At 40.8% G+C, this 27,326-nt stretch overlaps 1 long non-coding RNA gene across 3 annotated transcripts in view; it reads left to right on the forward strand.

Annotated features, from left to right (window-relative positions):
- The window catches only part of LOC135281571 (uncharacterized), a 311,787-nt gene that overhangs the window by 192,828 nt on the left and 91,633 nt on the right, over window positions 1-27,326 (forward strand). The window lies entirely within an intron of this gene.

A 27,326-nucleotide genomic window follows, 5' to 3' on the forward strand; every position in this document is an offset into this window, starting at 1 on the left:
AAAAACACACACAAAAAAATAAAATTCAAAGGGAGCTGCTCCTTTTTTTCCTGGAGATGGGGGAAAAAAACTAAACACTCTTTTATTGGTGTTCAATAATTAAGTAGGAGTTTTCCTTCCTGAGAGTCCCTATTAAATAGAAAAGCAAAGATAAATGATAATTATTCCAATACTCTCTCTATAGCAACAGACATATGTTATATTGAAGCAAGTAAGAAAATGAGTGTCTGTGCTTTTGGGAGCAGATTTTCATCCTGGGAAGCTCAGAGGTGAACATGTGCCTGGGGTGCCCCTAACAAAAACAGCATTTCTAGTAATTTTTTGTACTAGTCAGGAAAATATTCTCCTTTTTGTGTGTCTGGGAGAGAAAGACAAATTAATCCCAGCATGATGGGGATCCAGGTTCCCAGGGAAAGGAGGAGCAAAGCAACACCCAAGGGCTGGCACTGCTTCACCCATGGTGGCAGCCAGAGCAAGGAGGGAGGATTTGTTTGTTTAGGCACAGGCTACGAATTTACCTCTGCCACTTTGGTTTAAAGAAAATAAACTGTGCTTCTGCCCACAACTACATAATTACATTGTACTCTAATATCTCTCGACTTCAAAATGACAGCTAAAGCAGATTAAAGCTGTTTACTGCCTATGGGAAGTAGTATGGTGGCTGCTGGCAATATTTCTTTCTCGCTCAGTAACCAAAGTCCAGTCATAAATCTATATTCTTCTACAAGGAGGAAGGCTGTGATTAAAGGATTCCTCCTACAGCTGTGGCTTGGTGATAAGAGCTTTATGTTCAGACCCTCCTAAGCGACAAAAAGAAAAAAAATCATTTTTCATTAAGTTAGCTACTCTAATTTGGATGGGAGGGGGAGAAGCAGACAAGTAGTTTGGTCAATGACTTGCTGTAGATTTGGTAGGAGCATTGTATACAATATTTCTAAGCAGCAGCTGGGATTTGAGAGATAGACTGCAACCCCTGTGCCACCTCATCTGTGCCCCTGCGCAGAGATAGTTTTCTCTGCAACACGGATATTGTGAATTTAAAGAAGTTTCTATTTTGAACACTTGTTAGCTGTCCAAGCCGTGTGCTAGAAAAGCAGTCTTACCCATCCAGAAAACTCCAGGCAGGAACCCAGGACTTGTCCTGCAAACCAAACATCCACAGGGAAGGAGAAGAAACCAAAAAACTCAGAACTGCTGCTGCGCTTTTTTCTTCAGCTGAGGCCTTCGTGGAAACCACAGGAGGCACCCTTGGGGAGCCAACTGAGAGGCCTTTGAACAAAGATTTGAAATGCCCAGAGCCATGCTGGACACCATTTGTTCAGGCAGAACTTAAAATGAATGCTTTTGTTAGGACTTTACCACTAGAAAAATCACACGAGTGCTGAAAGCACCAAAACAAACCCAGCAACCCAAAACACAGTAATTCTGATGCATATTTTGCAGGGTTTGAATGTTTCTGATGACAGAGTGCAGCTTGATTATAGTAGGGAGGCTAATTAATTATACACCAAAATAATTGTGGGAATAATATGATGCCTGGTAGAAGAAGCAGGAACAAGCTCTAATCCCTCAGTAACTCAAGACATGAGTTATCTCACTGTGGCATATGCCCCCAGTTATGCTTTTTAGCTCAGCAGTGACAAAGGGTGCAGTCACAGATCCACTGGCATGTTTTTATATATTCTTAATTTTAAAATTAAAACATATTTATATTAGAATCTTTTGCTGGTACTAAGTTTTGAGTGTTTAATTTGCATAACAGTGCTGTGCAAAATGGGATGAGGGTTAATCAAAGGATTTTATCACTCTTTTTAATTATATTCATTATGCCAGAATAAGATGTAAATTTTAATTTCACCTTGTTAGCTAACGTTTTTAACCAAAAGTTTGGATTTGCAAATCATCTGGCATTTTTAATAGGAGCAGATGCTAGTGATTTTGAAGAACCTAAATGCCTCAAGTACTGTAGACATTATTAATTTGATTGATATGCAATTTAATACAACTTAGCAATTATTAATGCCATTTAGCATCGGTGTGGATATTCAGAGAGGTAGCCTATAAGCAAGAAGAGCAGTGTAAGCAAAGAGAAGATTGTTTTTCCCCCCTAGATGTGCTTCTGAATAGATGTTCCTTTTAAGCTCACTACAGTAAACACTCTTTCCTTCTCCCCATCAAATTTTTAGTCACAGCTATCACCTGGAAGGTTATTTTCCAGAGGCATATAGTTATCTCACCCTCAGAGAGGCAAGCAGTAAACTCTCTCTCAGCCTGCAGACATTTACCAACAGTGTTTTATATGTTACGTTTATAACTCTTCCAATCGCAGGGAAGCCAACTGAAAAACATACCTGCTAATGGAAAAGGACTATTAAAGCACTGCTGTGCACTCACCTTGCACTAAGCCAGCTGCACAGAGCCCCGCCATAAATCACACTTAAATGATTGCATTCCACCAGAATCACTGCCCAAAGAGCAAACTTCCAGCAGGCAGGGGGGCCGTGGCAGAGGGATGAGAAGTCCATTCATTTGCAGAAGGGCCTCAGGTGGGTACCCTGGGTTCATGTTAAACAAAGGGAAAAGGCCTTTTGGAGATCCTGGCTTCTTTCTGGCATGGGAGCAAGGGAACTGTTTTCCATGGCTTCCTGCTGCCAGATTCCCAGCCAGGGCTAAACCTGAAGGGAGAGGGCGGTGACAAATAGAATGGCTTAAGTCTCTCTTTATTATAGGGGTCAAAGCTATGTGTGGCAAACAACCCACCCTCGTAGGGTGATCTGTAGCAGTTACATAGAAAAGGAGGGTGTCAGTGCTTCAGCCATTGCTTTATAGCTGAGTAAAAGAGTGAGGCTGGGCCTGCACTCTGAAGAAATTAGAGGGATGGTGAGTAATGTGTGCCTAGTCCAGGACTCTTGAGGATGTGCAGTGGTAACAGGGAATGTGAATTGCAGGTGGGCAGAAGGTGCTTCTAGGTTACCCATGAAATGTCAGCTCTCTTGAGTAAAGCTGGAGAGGGCAGGAGGAGAAGTCATCCCACTCGTGTTTTCTAACTGAGAAGGACTTGCGTGAACCTGGAGCTGGAAATGAAGCAGACAACAGTTCCTGACACCAGAAAATTTGCAACCATTAACAGATGAAACAGTTTGGCAAAAAAACCACTGCTTTTCCTTCATTAACACAGTTTTTCATAATCTTTGCAAATCGTAATTAAGTGCTTAATATCTGTCTGCTCAATGCTTTGATGGAATTGATCTGAATCCACACTGGGCTTGATTCAGGCACTGGCACATACTTTCTCTGCTTTGTTATTCTTCAGCCAGATTCAGGAGGATAGCTGCCTGCCCCTCAGAAGTTCATTCTTTCTGTAAAAACCCAAGCTGATCTCTCCCCTGCTCCCCTGGGATGCAGCCCCAGGTAGGACTAAAGGCTTAATGCTACATCAGGATTTGAAGAAGAACAGAGTCTGAGACAGGCTGCAGGAGGAAACCAGGAGTCTCCATTCCCCTAGTCCCAAAAACACCTGAGAGAGCACAGCTTTTAAATCCTGAGCACAGAGAGAGGAATAAATCCTTGGAGTGAGAATGTGGAATGAAAAGGTTTAGGGGAGGTATGTGAAGACTTTGGGTTCAAGGAGACAAACACTGCTTGCAAGCCTTAAGGAAAACATCCAGTGTGAGGGTCCCAGGGCACTGAATACCCAAAGCAAGTCATGCTGCACCTGTCTCTTTTTTTCTCCTACTTAGCAACCCCATCTTTAGCTCTCCTTTGCAAACTGTACAATTGCTTTTGATGTGGCTTTTTCTTTTTTTTTTTTTTTTTTTTTTTTTTTTTTTTTTTTTTTTTTTTTTGGTGGGTGGTTGACCCTGTCACAACCAAAGCAATGACTGGTACACTGACCTGGCAATGTCAAAAAATAGGGGAAATAGGGGAAATAATGGAAATGTTTGACAAATGTTGAAGCCAAAGCCCAAATGTAGAATGGATAGGTGAAATTTTGGGGTTTAGGTTTGAGCAGGTACTTTTTTGTATTATGCTTCAATAAAGCATTTAAAGATAGTCATGAATAATAAGTAAGTAATTTTATGCTGAATGACTGTAAAGCATAGAAATGTTCCCTCTCTCTCTTTTAAGTGTAAAAATTTCTTTCTCTAAAGGCCATATATTCCTTTCATTCCTGAGATGCAGCTTCTATTGATGCCAGTTTATGGTCCTGAAACTTTGGCTGAAGATTAAGAAGGAAGGCATAAGACAGACCTTTATGGGTTTTTGTCTTCTAACAATTTGAATCAAATACTTTCCCAAGAAAATGTGTTTTACACGTATTTTAAATTCCTTTTTTCACAGTAATGCCTCTTTTCCTAAGAAACTTGCATTTTGAAAATGTTGTGACATATTACATTAATTGAATATACAGCTGCAGAAACTGGGAGAACCTTTTCAACTGCACTGGATGCATCTGAGCAGGCTGGAGGCTCAATGCATAATTTCCAACAGAAAAAGGGAAAACCCCCACCATTTCTCATTAAAAGCAAGATCAGTAACACAAGAAAGCAGCAGTATCACTATCTTTTATCCATTAAATGAACTCCTGTCATTGCAATTCCAGGAGTTTTTGAAAGAGAAATCTCAACCTGACAGGCTATTCCAGTTTACAGTGAAGCTCTTGATGTCCCCTAATTATAGATCTTCTTCATACAGTTATTATTTTGGAGCACAACTATGACATTAAGAGAGTCACATGAAAACACAAACCTGCATTAAATAACTATGTATCCATGCTCCTCCTTCCTTTCTTACTGGTTTTCATTTTGAGACAACTCTGTAGTCATGTGTTTTCAGCTGACCACGTTTTCTGTCCCCGTGTGAGGTTGCTCTTTCCACGCAGAGGATGCAGGAGCAGAATACACACCTCAGCTGCACTTGCAAGGCTCCTCAGTCTCCTTGGAGTGGCCACAGAGAAGTCCCTCACAAAACCACTTTTTAGGACAGTCAGGCTCCGATGTTTTTCTCATCCAGTTTCCCATGAGAAGCAGAAGTTGAGCTCACAGGTCCCTGCAGCCTGGTGGGGTGATCCCATCCCTGTCCTCCTGGCTGGCACTTCCACTGCTCTCCTAGTGCTGGCTCTCACCCCCTGCCCCTCTGTGGCCTCAGGGACAGCCCAGTACCAAAAATATCCGACCCCAGTAACAATGCAAAAACGTGTGTGGCTATTTTACTGATCTGGCTGGTCCAGAGACACTCCAGGGCAGAGGATCCTGTGGAGCAGGGAGAAGAGATGGGAAGAGGGGCAGGGCCACAAGGAGGCAGATGTGACACTCACCTACCTCCCTGTGAGGCTGCTAAGCAAAATTCTGAATTGTGCTTTTTCAAAGGATGGGCAAGACAAATGATATCTCAGCAACATAGTTATATTTTAAGCAGTCATATCTAAATGAAAAATAACCTCCAGCCTGCAAGAGCTTGGTGAGAAGAGTTTCAATTTTGGGTATGAGCCTGGCAATGAATGAGCTGTTTAGAACCTTATTGACAGCATTTGCATAGACATGGTGCTTGTGAGATTGCAGTTTGTCACTCGCTGTGTACATGTCGTTTTTTCTTTCAGAGCTGTGACAAAGTAAAATTATGAAGTGATAAATTTCCAAGGCTTGTATTAATGATGGTTGTGCAAATTCATCTTTGTATAGAAGGGCCCACTTATATATTGAGAATACAGAAAACTAAAGAGCATTTCTGTAGGTCCTTTCTCCCAGTTCCATCACCTAGTTAAGTTTAAACTGCCCAAAGCCCTCTAGCACCCTAGTAAGGTTTTCCTGCATGAAATATCATTATTATACATGGTATAATAGAAAATGGCAGTCCCCATTTTCATAATAGAAAAATAGAAAATAAGCAGCCATATACAGCAATATGCCACCCCCATTTTCTCACTTAAACACAAAGTATTTGATTCCTTTACCCTGGTATTAGTCAGCTGCTAGAAAAGTCACAGAAACTTATCTTTCTTATTGTTTCATGCACTGCCTAAACACTATTTCTTCTTACCTCATTTTTTTGTGGGTAGCAGCATCACCATCAGCAGTTTTTAGTAGATGTATCAGAGGACTTTTATCAGGGGAGCTTAGGAAATCAAAGAAAAGGAAAATAACTAAGAGAAAGTAAATCTGAGTTTGTCTTGTTGTAATATATTCTGTCGGTAAAAGGCCATGTTGTTCTTTAGCACCCTCAGAGTCTAAAATCTGAAAATGTGGGAGGATGAACTCCAGTCAAAAGCTGCTGTTGGCACTATTGTGGATATTTGCCACAAGGTCACCAGGACACACACACTTTGTGTTGGTGGCTTTCTCCATTTGACCATTTGACTCCTATGCTTATAAAAATTATTATAATCTCAACAGGAAAGATGTTATCCCATACAAGTAAAAATTGTAATTACTTTTCTTTTTCTAGAATCTGTGGTTGTGCTAGTCCAAATTTTCTAATCCTCAGCCAAACAAGCTTTCCCTGTTAGTGAAATAAGCTCTGGATTCAGGCATGGCAGGGCTTGTGCACTTGGAGCACCCATTTCTTCCCAGATTGCTTCACTTGGCATGAAAGCCTGTGCCAAAGGGTGGATAAATTTTCCAACATCTACTGAAATTATTTGAAATAAAAAGATAATTTCTAGTGTTTAACAATATAAAATCATAACCTAATTATTTATAATTCCCTTTTTATATTTATGATACTATATTAATAATGAAGAACTCATTTAGTGTTAATATGGATGTCCTAAGTATTATTTCCCCTGTAATTTATTGCTCATTAATGTATCATTATTAGAAGGTATTTCCCTCTAATGTTTTAGTGTTGATATAAAACTGAGGATACAGATAAAGTTGAGATAAGAATTTACCTTTGCAGCTAGCTAAAGACAGAGTGAAGGTTATTTTCATAGACTGATTTTGCAATTTGAAAGGGGATAAGTGAAGAGCAAAATCTAATACTTCTCACATGTGCCTGGTAGAGACACAAAGGGAGCAAACCCCATATTGACCCTGGAATGAATCAGTGCTGTGGAACACACAAAACAGTGTAGCAATTAAATTTGCATTACAGTTTATATACAATAGCTCATAATGTCAACGGAAGTTATTGAATTTAAAATTCTATTTATTTCCTCTGAAGTTTAACCTAATATAATCCCACATTTCAGCAAGTGATTTGGCTAATTTATCTCACATTGCCGTCCTCTTCCTTCCAATGGCATCCGCTTTGTCACCTTTGTGAGGGATTCAAAGGAAGCCTTAATTTATTTTTCAGTTCTGTTGTGACCATATGCATGTTCCAGCAGACTATAATAGACCTATGTTTTAGCAGATTAACTGAAATACAGAAATGAGTATTACTTTTTTTCCTGTATTCAACTAGTTGTTCTGATATTGCTGCAGTTTTCCAAGCCAAATCCCCTACTGTTAAGCCCTGGCAGAGTGGCTGTGTGAGAGCAAGTTAAATCCTTCCACCTTTAATGGTATTATTTCAGACAGGTTTTAAACCTTTCCAGCTATTTGTAGTGCTCTTTTCACTAAGTGAGGAATCCTGATGATTTCCTGTCATGAGAACAATGTTGCTGTCCGGGGCATCTCAGCCTTTGAGGGTCAGTCAGAGCTGTGAGCAGCGGTTGCTGCAGAGCCCAGGGTGTTTTGTAGGAGCTGTGAAAGTGCTCAGGAAGGCCAGAGTACAAAGCAGCAACACCTGGGGCAGCTGTGGGAGCCAAAGGCAGCCTCAGGTTGTCCCCACGGGGACAGGTGCTGTGAAATCTGAAGGGTCAGAGTGTGATCACAGCGTGTGGTGCAATCCCATCACTAATATCCCTGGGAATAGCTCATGCCTGGCTTGTCAAACAGCACCAGGAGCACTCAGAGTCTGTCAGACTGAAGGGGTACAGTTGGTCCTGCCAGGTCCCAGGGCTGTTCTCCACACTGCCATGCACGAGTGGATAGCTCAGAATTCCCTGTGTCCCTCCACAGCAGAGCCTTGAGCAGTGTGGGAGGAACCCTCAGGCTGCTTTTGGACCCCAGTGCTTGTCTGGAAGTTATCCATGCTGCTGACCCTTCAGGTTATCTGGATGTAACAGCTGAGCTGCAGCCTAATAATGAGTTGTAAGGGATTTGTCAAACTGTACCCATGCATTTGTAAGCATGCTACAGGGATGGGATACAGGGACACAAAAGATCTTGCAGTATATTCCCAGCAGAGTAGAGTTTCATGGCCCACTATAAATGACTTATCAAGTGCCTACGTATCATGTATATCTGTGTGGAGTTTAGTATGAATGGTTTGTTAGACACTTACACTTTGTCAACAACCTCTACAAATGCATTTACTTTAAGTGTTGAACATTTCATTATAAATGGCTTGCAGAACATATCTATAACCTTGATAACTCCATTCACTTTGTTAGTAATGGCTCCTTGAACACTTAAAGCATAACAATAGCCAAAATGCATATAAATATTTCATTGCAAATCTATTGTTACTTATTTATAACATGCTCACCAAAAGCATTACAGGATATTTATTAAACATTTATAGATTATTTTTGCTACAACTTGTATGTGATATAAATGCATTATTCATCTCACAGCAAATCATTGCTGGGCATCCCTTAAAAATTAAGTTTTACCAAGAGGATTTGGGGTCTGTAGAATTTGAAGAGATTAATTTTAACCACGTGCAACTGAGATTCAGCTTTGAAAATGTTTATTTTCATTAGATTAAATGAAAGAGGAAATTAGTAAGCAGAAAAACAACCCTCAGTAACCAAAGACAGAGTGAGGGAATGGTTGCCCTGACCCCCCTGGCCATTTGCCATGCTCTGTCCTTAAGGTCTGCCAGTGGCTGCACACCAAACTCATGGGACTGCAAAAGCTTCTTTTCTCACAGATGTTCTGGCGGGTTGGATGGCATTTTTTTCTGGAACTAAGAATTTGGAATGAAGGCTGTTCTCTGTAGCCATAGCTTGTATTTGATCTGGATTAGTTTCCTGCTAGTTTCCTTGAAGAGTGGGCAAAGTGCACAAACTCCTGTGCACATGAGCACGTGTGGATGTGTGAATTTTGGCAGAGCAATCAAATTTGGATATTTGGGGTTTTATCCCAGTGCATTATCTGATGCTTCCAGTCTACAGACAGGAATCAGGAGACTTTTAAAATTGTTCCTATTTTACAGAGAAGCCAATCTAGGATTTTGATTCAAATGGCATTTGTACAATGTTTCAGTAATGCATATGAATTGTTCTTTTTCCCTCTGTAAAGTTGCTTGAATATTCAAGTGCAAGAGCCCATCTCAGGTTGGTGACAAGATGCTATCAGTATATATCTACTTATTCTCTGACACAGCTTTCTTTAGCACTTTGCTATTCAATAACTGTAAATAGATGGGGTAATTTAAACTCTTACCTAGCTTTCAGGAGAGCTGGAGTCCCCCAAAGCAAGCACATTATTTTACTGAAATGACCATGACTATCTGAAAGGCACAGTTTTATACCTGTTAAATTATTCCTTGTTGTTTTTCTTTTAATGCATCTATGTATCTATTCTCAAGTAACAGTTCTTCATTAATAATGTCTTTGTGCTACAGGTTATTTCTCCTTTTTTGTTCTAAATTATTGCCCATTTAATTAATTTTCCTCTAATATAAAGGGAGGATAGAGTTGAGTGTTTCTGCAAATGGGGGCGTGCAAGTAAAGAGCAAGGATAATATCTCAAACTCATTTTCTCCTGGTCTCATGGCGTTTGCAGAACATTTGATTTGTTGCTAATACAGCTGGGTACAACACCACTTTATTTCTTTAGGGGAAGATGTTAAAATATCTATGAAGTGGCAAAGGTACCTGCTTTTATTTGATACTCAGAGTCTCCATTTCAAACTCATGTAAATATGTTGCAGAATTGCCTTGTTGTACCACTGTCACATCCCTACAGCCTCCAAACCTCCTGGACAGATGGAGTGTGTGGGGCAGAGTCCCCGTGACACCAGACCCTCCTCTGACCAAGGTGTGCCTGCATTTTGTGTTTGCCTTCTCAACAATGTTTACTTTGCAGTTCTGGAATTATTTTGCATTGCCCAGTGGTAGAATGAGAAAACCTGCTTCCACTGAGGAGGGAAATTCAGTAAGCACATGGCTGCACAATTTGTGCTTTCTCTGTAGAGCTACAGAAACTCTGCAGGAATGTTGGCAATGTGTGCAGTGCCTCATCTGTGTCTGAGGCACTGCTGTCTCCCCCAGTGCAAGAACAGGCCAGTGTCACTGGGAAAAGCCACTTCTCCATATCCTTCTTCACTAACTTATATCTGGATCCAGGGGAGCTTGGAAAGGCACTTTTGTCACTGTACTTTATTCTTTCGAAGCTGTTATGCTTTGGAAGGGATATTTGTTTCAAAATTCTTCTCACATGCTGTTTTCTTAAGCATGTAACAGAAGCAGCACTTTGTAAGAAATCTTTAATTTGGCTTTCAGTATTTCAAGCGTCTGTTTCAGTGTTTGTATTTTGGCCGTGAGATTCAATATGACTCTAATAACACAGCCTGGCACAATTTGTTGCAAAAATCTATTGGTACAATGATCACTTTTAACAGGTGTTGTTTCTTCAAAAATCACTGAACTCTGTTAGATTTTTTTTTTTTTTGGCATTTTCAAATGCTCATTAGTGTCTTCCTCAGGGGTCTAAAACGGTCATTATTAAAGAATGAGTTCTCAAGAGAAAAAGGCTCTGCTGCCAGAAGCCAACAAGTGACAGGAGTTCAGCAGTTGCTAGGCGAGTCACTTATTGAGGTGCTGCATGGATAAATTAGCTTTCAAAGTCTTAAGCTGAACATGTAAAGAACACAGATGTCATGTGGCATATTCTCCAGAGGTTAAATTTAGGTTCCACTGCCAATTTTAAAAGGAAGGAAATGTCAGCTAGTATAGAGCTGAGGTTGAGGATTTGTTGCTTGTGCAAATTCCACTGACATTGACATTAACTGACTCTGGAAGATAAACTATGGATCTGCTCTAGCTGTCCATGATTTCATTTGTATTGCTTGTTAGTTCTCCAGTTTGTTCCAGCACAATACCAATTTGCTCCAGTTGACTTGACAAGCTTTTGTTTTGTGCCTCTTATTTCTCTGGAGATAATTTATAATCCCAGCTTCATCCCTTGTGTGATTGCACAAACAGACAGGTATCATTTCTGCTGTTTGTCAGCATTGGGAAATGACATAATATTGAAGCAGTAAGTATACAAACCTAGATTTTAGCACTGTGAGATTTAGATGTGAGTGTCTGTGATACAACAAAAATGTTAAACCTCAGAATGGTCATGGATATTTTATTTTTTAAGAGAATTTTTTCAAAATGAACACAGGGATGAAATTTGTTTTTAAAAAATCCCCTTTTATACTTAAAATTTTGCTTTGTTTTTTACCTAAACATAGGTTTTATTTAGATAGAAGAGTCTTTGGAAACTCCCTTGTTGACCAAACAGATATTTTCCTATAACAGTGACAAATAAACCTCTTAGTGTTCTTTAGAACTCACTTGAACCTGCTGCTTCATCCCCTCCCTCTCTATTCTGGGCTTTGTCCAGCTCCCACCTTAGTCAGTGGGAGATGTCACATTTCCTTAATTAGGAACTGGACCATGCTTTACCCCCCCCACACCAATTGCTGTTTTAATTGAAAGCATCCCTAGAGCTGCTTTCATCAGCAGTGTTCATTTGTGCGGTGTTCTTGGGAACAAATCATTCTAGTTGTTTAATTAAGGCAATATTGAAATAAAACCTCCTTTAGGAGTGGCTGGGGGCAGCTTGTGCCGAGCCCTGTGCAGGCATTCACAGTGAACACGAGGTGAAAGGTCTGCTGTGGCACTGCCACCAAGCCAGCCCATGCTTATGTGCAGATGTGTGAATATTTTCTGTATTTTCCATGGGTTTTAAACCCTTTTGCTCTGGCTTTCACGGACTCTGAAGAGACCTGGCCTGCCTTGAGTACTGCAATCCCACATTCCCCACATCCAGGCTCGTGCTTTGTCTGGACACAATGAAGCAGCAGTGGTGTCTGAGTAAGTCATATCAAACTGCAGCACTCCTCTACAGCAGTGTCTGGAGGCAGCTGCCTCTTCCCCTCAGTCTGAACCCCACCAAAAGCAATTTGAATGTTGCTTTTCATCCTCGTAGGTAATCACAGACCCAAGGCTGCAACCCAGCAAGAAGCAAGGGGGGAAAACCTATTCCAGACTCCACAGAGGTCACCTTTTTGATAAAAGCACAAAACAGCTAATTAAATTAATGTAATAATTGTACCTAGCCAATTACCTATTTCCTACCTGTACTATGGTTTTAATGAGCTGAGCTAATGAAGTATAATGTAATTAATACCTGGGGAGGGAGGGGGAGGAATAAAAGAAATGGTAGTTTTCATATATGCCAGCCTCTTTTGTAATGGCAGGGGGGAAAAGACTTCAAGACAGTTGAAAGAAAAACGTTTAGTGAGAAAGAGAGGTTTCAAACTTGAGTCCTGCTGAGGCTCTGCCTGGAATTCTGCACCTGAAAAATATCCCTGTCATTACAGAAATGCTTTAAAAAAATACTCATTAATGTTTTTTTTCTGAAACCATTTTTGTAACATCTGTGAAGGAGAAGGATGATTTAAATGAAACCGCAGATCTGAGGTGTCCTTGAGGAGTGCCCTCTCCTAATCCTGCAGAAACCTGACCCACCTTTCTGGTGCATCACAAAGGCTCTTTGGTGTTGGTGTGATTTTGCCATTTGGTTTGTGGCACATTTGGCCACATCCTGTGGGAGCAGTGGGGGGCTCTTGGCAAACACAGAGCTGTTCCAAGGCTCTGGCATTTGTATCCAGTGGGGGACAATGACACAGGTTACTGAACCTGGTGATGGAGCCTTCATGTGGAGACTGCTCTGGTAAAGTACTAAAAGGCATAGGGAGAAGGTAAAATAAAACTGAGAGTCCTGCTGTGAAAATTCAGGATTGTTTTCTCTGAATTAAGTTATGCTGAAGCTATTAGGGAGGCAGTGCAATGGATTCATTAACTGTACCCTTCTAGAGCTGCTGGAAAGCAATTCACATTTCAACTTTAGTATCTTAAAATCCAGCACTGGCTTTAATTATTAATAGGCTTCATGCTATTATCATTTTCTTGCACATATACATTAATCATTACATGGGTTCCCTAATTTTTTGTTTTGTTCAGAAATAAAAAAATAAATGGTGACAAGATGCTCAGAGCCCTCAAGAGAATATGTTCCCCTCTGATGGGCAAGTAACATCTGCGGGCATTTTGCTGGCTTACCAGCATGTCTGTCAGAAACTTGGTGATTCAGAAAATTTACTAGCACTCACCTAATGATTAATTAGCCTTCTCTGTAAGGAATGGGGTCTCTTCATTATGCACATTGTCACCAACAGTTTCATTTGTTTGCTGTAACACGTATGCTGGAGACTTAATAAATGGAATTCCAGTAGTCAAGAAATGAGTTCAGGTTGTTTTTATGAGCAGAATTGGTGTTTGGCCCTAAGGAAGTCTTAAGGAAGTCTTTTTTAGGAAGTCTTCAAGGATTTTTGTCAACACAGGTCTGTGTGGTATTCTAGAAAAACGGTTTTGTGTGAATAACAATACTGTAGGACACCAATTTTAACTAAATTTAGTTGGCTGGAAACACTCTATATTAGATTAAAAACAGAGATAGGAATTATTTTAACAGAAATAATAATTAATCTATTTGTAACATAGATTATCTGATTTTTTTTTTTTTAAAGACAATCTTATTTGTAAGGCATGTTAAGTGTTCCACTTGGCAAACCCTAGGCACAGAGTTGTGTTTCATAAGGTCTTCAGCTGTGAGTACAGGGTCTTTAATGTGCTGAAGGAAAAGGTCAAACTGACACTTCAGGATTTCAACCAAAATAATTTATCACTTGCACACAGATAAGGCAAAGATTTGTTCTTGGGGGTGAATACATCCAAATCTGGCATGTTTCTTATGAAAAATCCATGCTTTGTTAATTATCACCCCAGTTTGAACTCTAACTTTGAGCAACTCACAGCACCTGTGTCTCAGGAGCTCCGTCAAGGATGATTGTTGACACCTGGAGAGGGTCCCCAACACAATGCCTCCACCTCAGCTGGTGGGGAGCAGATTTGAGGGTGGCTGTAAACTGGCAGGAGAATTGTCCGGTGCTGTAATTAATTGCAGCAGCTGAGTGCCCTCGGGCACAGCAGGGGATGGTCAAAGATGGAGAGGGGCTGCTGTCCCTCCATTTCCTTTTGAAACACTCTGTGCTCTGAGAGATGATTATTTGTCATCTTTACTTCTTTTCCTCTCACCGTAGAGGGAGGGGAAGTGAACTCCCATTTACAAGCAGCACCAGCTGTAGGAAGAAGATGTGTCCATGATAGGTTTGGGGTTTTGGGAGGATTTTTTTTGTTGTTGTTATTAGATGATGTAGGGAAAGTTTTGTTTTGTTGTGCTGAAAAGCTGAAAGGCTTTTTATACACCTTGTGCCTGTGTATGCAGATGGATCCCCAGGCACATTTGCTGCTTTTGATCATGTTCTGGTCACTTGCAGTCATCCCCCATTCCACCACTCCCTTCTGGGCTTCTTGCAATTGTATAAACAAGCAAGGACATGGTTTAATGCCTGTGTCTGGGGGTCCAAGGCACAGCCCTGTTCTGCTGTAAGGGATCAGAACCCAGTGCTGAGGAAGCATTTGAATCACAAGACAAGAGTTACTCCACGTGGTCTCTTTGTTTATCCTATAACTGTCTATATTTCCTCTGAAAAGCAGAAAAAGAACTACACAACCTCTGTAAGAGCTCCTCTAGAGCCAGCTAAACTGGCCGTGGGGTGACCTTCTCCTTGGTGGGGAACACAGAGGAGACTTGGGACATGCCCTCACCCCAGTGGGCACTGCAGCAGGGAAATGTAGTGGAGGCTTCAGCCTGGAAGAGGACACACACTTCCAGGGGAAGCTGAAGTGGTTAAAGATTAGACACATGTAAGGTGTGTTTCACTTTTCTAAATTGAAGTGTTTTTAGGGGTTTTTTGTTTGTTTGTTTGGGGGTTTTTTGTTGTTTTGTTTTTGGTTGTGGATTTTTGTTTGTTTGTTTTGGGGTTTTTTTGGTTGTGGTTTTTTGGTTTTGGTTTTTTTTTTTTCCCAAAGAGTAAGATAAAATTGTTCTCTTCTATAAAATTAATATATTCAAGAATTTTCATGGCAAATAATTTTCAGTCTTATATCAGGTTTGTTTGCAGGAGAAATCTGTGGTGTTGGTTGTGGGGTTTCTTGTGTTGTTTTTTGTTCCTCTCTCCATATATCCAATAAGGAACCAGAAAAATTCCATGTGACTTGCATATCTAATTAAAACTATTCAGCACAGCTTGAATTTACAATTTTGATTTCTTGCAGTAATCTGCTTGTGAACAATCTAGAGGCAAGGAGTTATTCATAGAAACTGTTGAGTAAATAATTTTCAGATAATGAAAACATTCAAAAAAGTCAAGATAGTTAATTAGTGAGCAGGAGAAATTAAATTAATTGAATGAATAATTCATAATGAATTATTTGCCCAGCTCTATTTTACATAGTGTGGAAGGTCTGAAGAAGAGCCAGTGCTTGAATTACCTCCAAACAGAAAACCACATCTCTATTTCTGCTGTGTTGAGGTTATTTATTGATGTGTAAAAACAAGCTGGGTGAGCCAGTCTATTTAATCATCTTACTCTTTTTGCTCTGTAACGTGAGTCATGCTGGATTTGAGACCATAGATGCTTTGCTTGCAAATGTGCATTAGGGAATATGTGTTACAGGGTTCTTTGTTTTTATTTTTTAAATAAATTTAGATAGTGTGAGAGAAGCACGATTAGAGCTGAAAATGCTCTGTAAAAGATTTCAATTAAGTATATGCTACTGTAGCAATGGTTGCAGTTGACATATGTCACAGCCTTGGCAAAGTAATTGTGGGTAATTTCATTTGCTACTGAACAGAACTGTGTCCAAAAGAGTTTTGGTGGAGCTGAATTTTTTTGCTTGGGGCTGGAGAGGTGTTTGTGGCTGCTTTCTTTGTTTGTTTGGTTTTTTTCCCCCCTTACAAAAAGGGAAAGCTTTACTCCTGCCTGACAGGTAGGAAGTGAACTTTTTAAATAGCAATTAAATAGTGAAATATTGGAAGCCTAAATTAGTGTTGATGAGCTGAATGTGGTTCTTCCCTGAGACCCAGTGGGCAGTGAGTGTTCAGAGCTCACCTGTGTGTCCTTCTGCCCTTGTGTTCCCCCCATAGTTCTATGGAAAAGCACAAATATCTCTTATCATGGAATGGTTTGTGTTGGGAGGGACCTTAAAGTCTATTTTATTTCAACTCCCCTGCCAAGAGCAGGGACACCTTCCACTGTCCCAGGTTGCTCCAAGCCCTGTCCAGCCTGGTCTGGACACTTCCAGGGGCAGCCACAGCTCCTCTGGGCGCCCTGTGCCAGGGCCTCACCACCCCCACAGGGAGGAATTTCTTCCCAGCATCTGATCCAAGTCTACCCTCAGTTTAAAGCCATTCCTCCTTCACTACATGAGAAGTCCCTTCCAGCTCTCCTGGAGCCCTGTAGGCACAGGAAGGGGCTCTGGGCTCTCCCTGGAGCCTTCTCTTCTCCAGGTGAGCTCTCCCAGCCTGGCCCCACCCTTGGAGCAGCTCTGTGGCCTCCTCATCACTGCTCAGGAGGGGGGGTCTGGATGCTCCTGGTGGGTGTGAGCAGAGGGAAAATCCCCTCCAATGCAGGCCAGGACACAGGGGAGGGCTGGGCTGCCAGTGCCTGTGCTGAGCTTCTCATCAACAAACACCCCCACATCCTTCTCAGGGCTGCATAACAACACTGGAAAGGCTTTCAGGGTGATTTCCATTCCTTGTAAAGCCACAATGAGAAAACCAAACTCTGACTGATTCAGTGTCTATGGAGAAGTGAATAAAATAATATATAATTAGATAGGAGCCACATCTATTCTGAGTTCTAACTTCTTGCCTTGAGAAAACCTGGCTTAAGGTGGAATGATGCAGCAATGAGGTGAGACTGATGCAGGAATGTCCCAGGGAAGTTTGAATTTCTGTTATCATCTCTGTGGAGAAACAGGCATAGATTAAGTGATCTGTTGGCCCACGTTATCTGCAGTAGGAGTGGAAATGACTGAGGGTTTTTTGATTGAAACTATGGCTGTGCAAGTACAGATAAGATAATTACAAAGCTGAGTAATACTATCCTGCACCACCCAGTATTGTCAGATAGTCCTTTGTTATTCAGTTTTCTCTGAAAACTGAGCAATGTTAAATTACAGTTGTAAATCCCCGCTATGTGTAGGTATTGATAATGTATGCCCAGGCATAAGGAAAGGAAGAGATTGCAAATTTAGTCAACTATATAAAAAACATTATTTTCTTGGGTATTGAAAATGTTGGAGGAATTTGAACAGCCCTGGAAAAACAGACTGTGTTATAACAGATGGGCATTTCTAAAAATGACTTTGTTTGGGTTAAAGATACTTAAAGGTAGTTCCCATTTTACCCAGAGTGAGTCAGTCAAGCCACATCATGGGCAGATGCTATGCTAGAATTGCATCTGCCTTATTTTCACTTTGCTCTACTTCCTGCAAATCTGGTTAATCCAATGTTGAGTTTCCATTAAGGAGCACTGCTGGGCTAAATTTTGGGCAAATTTTTGCAATATTAGCAAATTTTATTCTGATTCTGAAGTGCTGACAAGTCATAACTGAAGTAAAGGAGCAGAAGTGTAGAGCCAGAAAATCTAGGCCACTAATGGTTAAAATCAAGCTACAAATGATCCCTAGTTATATTTTACTTCTATGTACTTCCAAAGGCAGCTCTTTATTGCCATACTTCAGCCCTTGAAACTTTTCCTAAGGCTTCCCCAGGACCGGAATCAGGCAGCAGGTGGGTTCTGATATCCATTTACTTGAGGTCATCTCCACACTGGCAGGTACAGAGCACAAACTGATTGGATAAGAAATACATGCTCTGGCTGCAGGTGGTTGGAAGGGATGTGGCAAGAATGAAAAATCTAATTGTAACTGGTTGTGTTAGGGAGCCAAAGCAGGCTAGGATTTAAAGAAGAGGTTGTTGTGCATCACTGAACAGCCATTTAGATTTGACTGGAATAGCACAGAGTTTGTCATGGTGGTTTAGTTAACATGTTCAGTTTTGATGAAAAAGAAAGTGTCTTTGATCGCTCCGCAGAGAGAACAGTTTATATTGGAATTGTGCAGGTAGCTAATTCTGTAAGGTCATGTTCGGTGCCCCCCCTGAGCACTGAAAAGTTGCTGAGTGGAGCAAAACCAGAAAACCCATGGAACTAGAGGGAGGAAAATGATTAAGATGTTCCCAAGAACACCATCTATTTGCTTCATGTTCAGGATTGTGGATTTTGTCACCCTCTTTTACAGGATTGGTGCCTCAGATGGCACTGATAGCTCAACATAGGGAAGAGCGTGTTTAACTGCTTTAGCATATCACGGGGAAGATTTTAGGGTCTTTTCAACACTTTAGGGAAGAATATTGTCCGGTCCCTTTTAAAATGCCTTGTGTGCTGAGGCAGAGGCCAGGAGGAGCCCTGCAAACAGATTGCTCTATTGGCCTGTTTAGAAATTAATAGTGTAAAGGCTTTAACCTGTTTATCAGTAAAACCCACAGACTAACATGAGATTGCAAGCTAGAAGCTGCTTTCAGAGTTACAAAGAGCTATTTAGCATTTGCCCTAGGAGTTCTAGCCAACCCACACCTGTAACACTTTTTTCTCAGTTGTCCCGAGTAATCTGGTAGGAAACTTTTTGTTCATTGCTCTGCTGAATGCTTTCTGACATCAGTATTTTTCAGAGACAGATTTTTCTCTCGTTCTTTTTTTTTCGCTTGGGCAGAGGTTGTTTTTCCCCTCCCTTTTTGTTGGCAGGGGGCAGTTGGTTTGCACAGGTGACTGGGGGGAGTGGGTTGACCTGACAGTTAATCAACAGCTGGCGTCGTTCCTCCCTCGCTGCTCTGCAAAGGGCATGGTGCTAAACCAGTTAAAGAGAATTCCAAATTGGTTTCAGCGAGCAGTTCATGTAGAGATACGGACTCTGGAGACTCTCTTCCTGCAGCCTTGCCAGGCTTGGTTGTTTACCTCATGCCTCTTTTCCCCAAGAGGTGTGAGACTGAAGTGCTGTGGCTGGTGCTGATCCAGTGCGTGGGAACAGAGACGCTGCAGGATCCTTCAGGCAGGGGAAGAGTCCAGGCAGTGGCATTGTAAGTGAAGAATCACTGTGCCTGGCAATATAAGTCAGAACATCTTTTTGGGACTCACTTGTTGAGACTGAAAGGAGGCTGAAGCACCTGAGTTACCTGAGTGTGTATTTCACCCTGAAATTCCCTTTGCAGAACCAAAGCCTGGAAAATGTAGGTAAAGCTGATGAGAGTATGTTGTAAGAGTTGGAGGTATTTCTCCAGTAAATTTTGAAGTTTTCTGTGGGACTTGAGATCCCCACTTGTGCAGATTCAACTTATGTGCAGGCTGTTCTGACGTATAATGGAAAAGTATATATAATGTAGTATTTCACACTACATTTGCAACAATATCTCAAAGGATTCCAGTGTTTCCCAGGAAATTCTGGAACATCTCCAAATGAAGAAATAGTATGTTATGTCTGGATATTCTGTCTCTGGATCAGCTGTCTATGCTGGCACAGTTTACCAAGGAGGGGTGCTATGTGGAATGTAATAAATAAATTACTGCTCTCCAAAGCAGCAAATGACTGACCAGACATTAATACATACTTCTGGGGTACAATCAGCTTGGACAAAATACAGTCATGTAAGAGCAACTGTCTAAGTGTTTGAATAATATTTTATTAGTCTTGGCAAGGTGGTCAGTATAGAATTAAAATGATGGCAAAGAAAGGAGTTTGTTCTTCTGACATTTGGGAAAACAGCAGTTCATTTCTGAAGGGTGTCACCCTGCACTCCAATAGCAGCTTTTGTTATTCATTCAAGACATACTGTGTATGTTTCTCAGACATTTTTATGTCCCCATTTCCTAACTAAGAGCTTTTTTCTACTGTATATTGGTATATATTTGACCTATAAAGAAGAAATAATTGGTAGTCTATTACCAGGTATGTTAATGACTCCATCAAGTTTTGAAATACAGTATCTCAAATGCCATACTGTTTATCTAGTTCTTAATACCTTTGCTATTTCCTATTGCTATTTGATGATCAGTTTTTGCTGGAATATGTTTTGCAATTACAATAAGAGATTTAATGTTGTTTTGAACTCTGCCAAAGTCTGATTAGATTTTCTCTTTTGGCCTAAGTAATTTCTTTGTGCTTCAGTTTTTGTGCTTCTCTATATAAAATGCTCAGATTGGAGGGCTTTAGACTGCAGATCCTGGTAATTAACTGCAAGTCTGATTTTTAGTTCAGCATAAGGTTAACCAGCTTCCATAAAGCAAAATCCTATTTATTCGGAATGAAAGGATTATAGGGAAGACATAAAGTAGCAAAAGAGTAGTTTATATAGGAGTCTGGGTTACCAGGAAGCCATCAGCACTGACACAGAGCTCCTAATAGAAAAGCAATAGGTAATACCCCTTCAGGGCTCTGAGGAATTTTGGTAACAATTCCACATCACTCCCAGATCATGGAAGGAACTTCTCCCCACAGATTCACTGGCTACATTTACCAGTCATTGTGTAATCTCCTCAGGAAACAAACTCTGCTGCCTCTTACATCCTTAGGAAGACACAGTTTTTATCAGTTAACTCCCCACCCGGGGGAGGGCTCTGAATACTTGCTGGAATGTTGCAGATGGGCGCTGCAGCATCCAAACAAAGGCACTGCTGCTGGCTAAAAACGTTTGAGAGTGACAAAGATTAGTTTGGAAGAGAGTATTTAAGGACATATCCCTGTGGTTACACCTTTTTCTGGACCATTCCTCAGCAGCAGGGAGGTCATTGAACCCTGCACTGGTTGTGTTGAATGACCCTGTATAGACATTTTTATGTTCTCAGATACACCTAACAGGTTATTTATCAGTATTTCTGTACCAGGCTGCCCACAAGACCTGATGGAGGCTGTGCTTGGTCCAGCACAGTAAGAAACAAGCCTGGGCCTGGAGATCTTTACAGGCCAATTTGACAGGAATGACAAAGGTTAGGAGGGAAGTAAGAGCCGAGAGCAATGGTGTGATTTGTACAAAGATAAACAGCCAGAGATGGGAGAGCCTCAGGTTCTTGCTGATTGTTTTTTCTGTAGGTCAAACAGCTTAGATTTTACTTCTGTGCTTCAGCTTTTTATATTTACTAAGAGCTTTACTTCAAAATTCGGATGCATCTCCTCTTGTAGCGGTCACCTTTTCACATTTATTTGCAATTTCTGTATTAATGAAAGCCATGAAGTTCAAATTATATACTCTCGGTTAGGATGGGAGAAGTAGCATAAATGTCTTTGTTCTTTCCTTGGATCCAGTTCTAACTATCAGAATGTGTTTTAATCCTGATATTGCTCAAACCCATATGTCTTCAGTGCCTCTCTAGATAGAAGGTTTCTGTTAAATTGAAGGTACTCTGGTGTTGTAGGACTGAGCAGTTACTCAACCTTGCTCTGCCTGTCACAGTGCTGAGCCCTAGAGAGCTTGAAAACTTGTCTCTTCATCCAACATGAATATCTAATTCTTCATGGATCTATCTTTCACTGCAGAGAGGTACAAATATTTTCAGCAATCCTGCAAGCATCCATCAAATAGATAGGAATTTCTGAAAATTAGACAGTTATTTTGTCAGTCTTTTTTTTTCTTTGTGTTTTTGGGTTGGCTTTGTTTTTTGTTTTGTTGTTCTTGTCTTAACTTGTTTCTATTCTCTAACTACTTTACTTTTTCTGATTATTACTCTTTTTTGCCTCTTCTTTCTCCTCCTCTGAAACACTACCTGTCTGTCCCCTGGTAATGTGTAGAATTTATGCCAGAAGCTGCTTCTTCGAAGATGTGTCTGCACAAAAATTCTCAGGTGGGTATTGCTCTCCCTTGATGTGTGTAGTCCTCTCTGCAAAAATAAGAAAATTGTGCTCTGTCATTCCCAAAGACCAAGACAGATCTCTTTTTTTTCAAGAATATACTTTAAATCACAGTCACTTTGAAATCCTTCATTTCCTTTGTACCTGCAAACTTCGCAGCTCTCCTGTCTGACAGCAGCAGGCAAAGCTTCTCCCCTCTCACCTTTGCAGTGAGTAAGGGAAGAAGTGCAGATGGGAGCTGAGGCAGTGGTGGGAAATAGGGGTGATGAGAGGACAAGGTGGCCTTGGCTTGCTCAGGAGGCTGTGAAGACACAAAGCAGCTCCATTGCAAAAGTCTTGTTTTCGGTGTTGAGCTCTGGTGGAGCCAAGCACTGAACAGCACCTGGTGCAGCAGAGCACAAATGTGCCCTCCTTCCAGGCGAGGGGCAGCAGAGACTTTTGTCACTGGGCATGTGTGGAATAAACCACTGGATGTATGCTAGGGCATGAATCACAAGGGTAAAACACTCCTATTCAGGCTGTCCCCAGTGCACATTGAGAACTTGGTTTGAAATAGATGGAGAAGTACTACTCCTAGTGAGAAATCAGCTGTCGGGACATGGACATGCTGGAGTTGGGACCTCTGTCCTTCAGGCTGGCTGGACACACAGTGGAGCCAGAGCAGCTTCCAGTTCCAGGAGAGCTTGCAAGCATGCAGGTAACACTAGTCAGAGAATGAAGTTTAATTTGATTTCTACAGTGCTGATCTGGGTACACAGTTGTCACCTGCATAAAAATGGTAAAAAGAGAAACTGAGATCCTATTATGATATTAAGTGCTTGATCAAACAGAAATACCTCTGGTCTCTCTTCGTACACAGCAAAGTCCCGGCAGAGGAGGAAACTACTTTGTAGTCTTGTCACATCAGAAGAAAAGAAAGCTTTGCTTATTCTACTTTTTTCTGTCTTTGAGTTAAAAAATTCAGGGCATCTGAGGCTTGCTAAAATATTTGGGAATACCTTGGGTTGAATAATAAATAGCAACAATGATACCTACTGCTTTACAATTAAAGTACTTATTATGCCCATTAGTAATGATATTTCAGATCTGTCAGTTAACAAAATATGATGCCAAAGATGCTCTCAGCAAGATGAAACTTTTGAGTTCTGGAGGGAAATCTGACATCTTCCTTGGCAGTAGCCCCACCACCTCCTCCTTGTTTAGAGGTGATCACAAACCACCTCAGTTTGCTATGTATAAAAGATGTCACTCCAAGCCACTGTAAAGACCTAAAAGCACTCAGGTGATGTGAGCAAGAGCCTCAAAAATAGGTTTTACTGATGTTTGCCACCAAAAAATCCCCTAAAATTATCTTTGCCTAAGGTATAAGCAAGACCATTTCTGCTGCAGTTTCAAATGAAGATATGATAGATTTTACTGTTTGCTGTTCAGTGTCAACATCATCACTTAGATGAGAAATATTGAAGTAATAAAACCTCAAGTTCTTACAAATCTTGGTGGTTAGAATCGAATTTTACAAAGATCAGCATATTTCAGTATTTTTTAAAATCACTTAACTAGTTAATCTTCCTAACCAATAATCACATTGATGTCTGTATTTCCTGTGTTGCAAATTTTTTGTTTTTATCAATATTATAATTAGATAGAAAGTAGTAAAACTTTGAGGGCTTTGTGTGTGTATAGAAAGAGTTCTTTAACATGCAGCAGTGTGGTGATATCTTTGTTGGTAAAAAAACCTAAGAACGTTGGTTTGGTCATTCATGTTCATCTTAAAAAACAAAAAACGTTTACACTTTAATATTGTATCATATAAATAGACATCTATAGCTCTGCATACATTATTAATACTGCTTTATTGCCTGCTTTATTGGTTTCAGTACTGCTTCTCCTCCTGGGAAGTCATGTAAAATACAAAGGCTGCACAAATGCCCACGTTGCAAGAGCCACTATATACAGAGCAAATAAGATTGCACAAGTACAAATATTCACTGGAACAGCTTCCTGCAATTCATGTAACATAATAACAAACAGTCCACAACTACAATCCTCCCAGCAACTAATATTATTCCAAATTTTTAATATTTTTTAACCTACAACACTTGTGGTGCTATTTGAATATTGAACAAAATTTTATTCCTGTATTTTCTGACAAGAAAACAGAATTCTTGCTGGGAGGAAACAGAGAATTTTAAATGTGATTCAGGATAAGTGGCACAGCTGCACAGTAAATGGTAAGGGGGGGTCTAGAACTGAGTGTCTGTGTGGAAGCACAGCACTGGGGACAGGGTTATTTTCATAAGTTAATCTTGTGTCAGCTACTGACTTGAGGCTTAGGAAAGCTGAGGCCAGCTGAAGGAAAAGAGTCTGTGATGAAGGAAGAAATCCTGGCCTCAGAAAGCCCCTAGATAATTCAGTTGCACATCCACCATTGCTCCTCTGCTATGACATGCTCTCTTCAGCTGCTGCAGAGGGGGTTCCTGGCAGAATGTCCTAGATGTTTGCCTTTGTGATCCTTTTGCTCTTTAAAAAAAAAAAATAAATACTTTTTGATGCCCCAGGATTTATGTCAATGTTTAAAAACTTATTGGGGTTTGGGTGGCATTTGTAATAAGTTCACTACATTTAAAGTTTCTCTGTCTCTCTCCCATGTGCCACACAAGTCCCCAGCCGTTCTTTCTACTTTATTCCCATTGTAACCTTCTGATCATCTGAGCTTTAAAGTTCCTGCACTAAACTTAAATGTGTTACTTTAAGGACAGTTATGAAGCTTTCAGGACCAACTGGTCACAGCAACCCTTCAGATGCTTTATTTCTGATAGCTGTTCATTCACCTGGCTGTCATTTGGTTCTCTTCATGCCAGTTTTCTATGTCCATAAGGATATCTTGCATTTTTTTCTGTGCCCATGGCCCATCCGTTTTGTGTACTGCCCCAGGGATGCTCCCATCCATTGGAGCAGACCTCACACTGGCTATCTGCGGGCCCCAAAAGCTGCTGCGTGAGTGCCTTATCTTCCAAGGAAAACTTCTGACTGTTGCACTCATTGGTTCCTGGGCTATGGCAGCTGGCACAGCAGCATTTCCTACTCCAGCCTCCTTGTTTTGGAAGGGTGAGCTACTGCCTTCCTCAGGATTTGGAAAGGTGGCTCCCTTCCTGGCAGGTCTTCCAGCATAGAAGGAGTTTTCTGTAATGAAACAGAAGCAGGGAAGAGTTTTGTAAAGGTCTCAGTGAGGCTGACACCTCGTGCTCAGGAGCAAGTGTTCCGACTCCTCATTCCTCCCCCTGTCAGCATCGATAAGCCTCTCGTACCTGACGTGAGCTTTTATTGCCCTTGACTGCTCTCCATTTATACAAAGGTTAAATCTTCCCCTCTGTCTGTGCTTTAGAGCAATATGCTATTTAGAAAACAGTGCTTCAGTTGAATACAATAAAGGCAGGCACATCTGGTGTAGTTGTCGGGGCTTTTGGGGTTTCTTTTATTTTATTTTTCTTCCCCTCGGCAATAGGTCATGGAGTAGGAGCAACTTAAACTTTTCATGTTCTGACATGCTACAATTACCCCTGCAACAGGGGAGACCCAGGAGGATCAGCACAGTGCAAGTCTGCTGTATTTAGAGATATGCCCATCAAAAAGGGGGAGACAAGTTACACCTTTTAAATGATCCAATGGGTGTTTTGGTTTTCATGTTCCCTATTGCCAAGTGGACACTTTTCAGGCAGCAGTGTCAAATGGCTCTCTTGCCATCTAGGTGTGAATGGGTTTTGTCTTACTCTTCATTGCAATAGGGACTTTGGCATCTCTGGAAGGGAGAAAAATCCTCTTGTGTACTTCCACAACTCTTCCTTGGGCATAATTCCAAAGGTCTGGATTCAGTTATTGGTTGTGAACAGAACTTTTCTAAGTTTTCACAAGCACTATGAATAAGTGGAGCTGCTGTCCCAGTTAAAGTACAGCCTTTCTGTTCAGGATGCACTGGTTCTGTGAACTTGAGCAGTTTGTTGTAGGAAGGGGTGAGGACAGAACTTTTTTAATCATTTCAAATTAGCTCCTAGATGCCGGAATTATACCATGGCATTTGGACGGCTCTCCCTCCTCTAACAACACACTGCGTGTGTACCTTCACTGCCATATTCTTTCCTTTTCAGCTCCCTGAAGCCTTTCTGCCCTGCTTCTTTTTCTTTCTGCAGGAAACAGGATCTTCAGAGGGTTTTCTGAAAGCTCTTTGTAATATTAGCGAACATGTACAGGAAAACCCTCAGGTTATGTTCAACTCCTGGTATCCTTCACTTTAGATTTAAGAAATTCCCTTAAACTCTCATTAGTGAAGACCTTCTCATTCCTATAAAAGTTTAAAGAAAATCTTTGTCTCATCAGAGATTTAACACAGCTCCTCAGCATGGCTGGAGAAAGCAGATTCTTTGTGCTTCTCTGTTCATTCTGGAGCAAAGACAATTGTTACAAAATGTGTCTTTATTGATGTGACCCTCTGGTTCCCTCATCACTTTTCAACTTATTACCTTTTCCTCTCTGCTGCTTTCTGCAAATCTTTTAATTGATGGGAGGGGAAAGGAAGGTTTTGATTAAATGCTGATGAATCCAGGCAGGATTACTTCATTTCCCTCTGCGCCATGTAAGCCAGGACTGGCAGAGCACACTCTGTGTTCCTGCTGCTTTCTCACCTCATCTGCCCCCCTCTACAACAGGGGCATTTTAGTCATGTATTTTTAAACAGAGTGGTAGAGAAAAATGAGAATTTAGATATCTGTGTGCGGCAAAGTTTGTTAAACTTATTTCTTTATGAATCTAAAACTATTTATGTTTTGTCTTTTTGTAGTTCTCTCTTCATGAAACTGAGTTATGCTAAAAGTTTAGAAACTTTCTCACACATACTTAAGATGAGAAGACAAGAAACTTATATCACAATGAAAAAAATGTAAGAAAGTGAGAATTTAACTGTTATTGTTTTGGAAAGCACACAGCTTCCACTAGAGAAGTTTAGGGAGCCCATTATGCAATATTAAGGTTCTTGAGTGAATCTTACAATTCAGCTTCTACTAAAGAGTAAAATTGGGGGGGGGGGAATGTTCTGTGCACCCTTTGTAATTCCTGAGCTGACAGCTGCCTTCCCTATTGTAATAAATATATTAAATTCTTGCTCATATATATATATATATATATATATATATGTGATAAATATATTTGTACTTAGGGAAATATATATCGAATCACACTTTAGAATATGTTACAGAAA

This window comes from Passer domesticus, chromosome 15, assembly GCF_036417665.1.
Source record: "Passer domesticus isolate bPasDom1 chromosome 15, bPasDom1.hap1, whole genome shotgun sequence".
In the NCBI taxonomy this organism is placed as follows: Eukaryota; Metazoa; Chordata; class Aves; order Passeriformes; family Passeridae; genus Passer; species Passer domesticus.